This window comes from Nematolebias whitei, chromosome 6 (assembly GCF_014905685.2).
Source record: "Nematolebias whitei isolate Nwh7 chromosome 6, NemWhi1, whole genome shotgun sequence".
NCBI lineage: Eukaryota > Metazoa > Chordata > Actinopteri > Cyprinodontiformes > Rivulidae > Nematolebias > Nematolebias whitei.
In genome coordinates, this window is record NC_056503.1 from 12,306,395 (window position 1) to 12,308,609 (window position 2,215).

Sequence of the window (2,215 nt, forward strand, 5' to 3'; positions counted from 1 at the left end):
GGTTTATGGTTTGGGTTAGGTTTATGATCTGGGTTAGGTTTATGGTCTGGGTTAGGTTTATGGTCTGGGCTAGGTTTATGATCTGTTAGGTTTATGATCTGGGTTAGGTTTATGATCTGGGTTAGGTTTATGGTCTGGGTTAGGTTTATGGTCTGGGTTAGGTTTAAGATCTGTTAGGTTTATGGTCTGGGTTAGGTTTATGATCTGTTAGGTTTATGATCTGGGTTAGGTTTATGATCTGGGTTAGGTTTATGATCTGGGTTAGGTTTATGGTCTGGGTTAGGTTTAGGCACAAGGGTAAGGGGATTAAGTTTAAGATTGGTCCTCTGGGTCAGGTGTAAGGTTAGGTTTAGGAAAAGGGTTACATAAAATGAAAAACAAAAATAAACACTTCCTGGTTTATTTGTGTGTGACACTGCATATTATCAGTGATAATAACAATAATAACGTTCCTTTAAACCTACTAGGAGGTAGACGGGACAGTCTGAACGCTAATTATTGAGATGATAATAATTAATAATGGACCATTTAATGGGCTGATAACATCTGAAGCCGAATACAAGAAGAACAAAAACACTATACAGATAAGAACATCAAGGCTACAAAAAACACCCCAGTACAAATGATAATGACAGTAGATATTCATATTTTTTGATGAATACGGATTAATGATGGATTAATACTAACAATAATATGGCTTATTAAGTGAGAGATGATGTTAAAGAAGCTAAACAATAAAATAAACATTCTGTTGTTTTAGCTTCTTTCAAATCTTTACTTTATAACGACCATCTGTTGGTTATCAGAATATTTGGTCATCATTTTTTGTACTTTATCGAAAGTTTTCTCAGTTTTATGAGTGCTTAGAGTTAAGGTTCGATTGTGCACGTCTGTGTTTTTGACGTGCAGACACACACAGGTGGACGAGCACGCCATCCAGCACTGTTTCTGCTACACATCGACTGTCCTCACGTCCACGTTGGCCTTTCAGAAAGAACAGAAACTGAAAGTGGAGTGCCAGGTATGGCACACGCACACATTTATACCATGCACGAGTGCTGCACCTGCTGCATTTTCACGAGTTTTTAATATTCATTCACTGTCTAATGTTTCTGCATAGGCGCTCCTACAAGTGGCCAAGAATCTCTTCACGCACTTGGGTAAATCTCTTTGTTGACGTCCATTTCTGCCTCCGTCTGTCTGCGGTTCTCTTCGTCCGTCTGCGTCAGAAAGAAAGACTGGTGGAGAGTCTGCGTTAATGGCAGGCATTTAAACGGTCACCTATTGAAACAAATGGCACACGTAATTGAATGAGCCATCTCTGACCGTAAAGGTGATAGCAGCCTGAATCATAATCATAAAATCAAAAAAGCATTAAAAATGATGGCCTGGCCCTCGTCGCATAATTACACCACTTCCATTCTTATAAAACGAGCACCCAACAGTAGAATATGTCATTGTTGATTTATTTGTGATTACCGGTGCAAAAATTGATCCGGCGGTGGAGCAAATTGCCACTCACTGGACTCAACCTTTGATTACAAAAGCTCTTATCGGTTTGTGCGGCTGATGCGCAGGTACTTGTGTCATAATCTGTGTTTCTGTCAGCCGGGGCTTCTGTGCACTCCTGTGATTTCCTCTGTTTTCCTTTTCCTTCCCCCTCTCTCCGACTCCTTTAGATGATGTCTCAGTGCTGTTACAGGAAATTATAGTGGAGGCCAGGAACCTCAGCGATGCCGAGATGTAAGCCCCCTCTGATTAATCCTAATGTTTTAATGTGAAGGAGACGTCGAGTTTCTCTGTTTAACAAGAAAGTTTCAGCAATTTGTTCAAGAGCAACTTGTCTGATTTAATGAAAGCTGCAAAATGACTGAGAGAGAGTGACTAAACCTCCTAAAGTTTACAGCTTTGATGGGTTTTTCCATCAATCTCTGATTTTTGTCGTTCTTTATTCCTCCAGTTGTTCTGTGTTCCTGCTGGATCGAGTGAGCCACGAGTTGGTGGCAAAGGTGTTTGACGGCGGCGTGGTTAGTGAGGAAGAGGTAGAGCAAGATTTTTTTTTAACTTTCAGAGCAAAATGAAAAATAATTTTGGTTCTTAACGAGCTTTAAAATTAAGTAAATACAGCCTGGGATTCAACAAAGTTCAGTCAGGTCCTCTGGATGTTTTTTTTTTTTGTTGAAGCGTTTCATCTTTCATCCAAATGACTTCATCA

At 39.9% G+C, this 2,215-nt stretch overlaps 1 long non-coding RNA gene across 1 annotated transcript; it reads left to right on the forward strand.

The window, feature by feature from the left end:
- The first annotated feature begins 1,127 nt into the window (after window positions 1-1,127).
- On the forward strand, window positions 1,128-2,037 carry LOC119410518. The gene is made up of 3 exons (XR_005186848.1): window positions 1,128-1,160; window positions 1,680-1,743; window positions 1,961-2,037. It is a non-coding gene; the product is annotated as an uncharacterized LOC119410518 (long non-coding RNA).
- The last annotated feature ends 178 nt before the right edge of the window (window positions 2,038-2,215 follow it).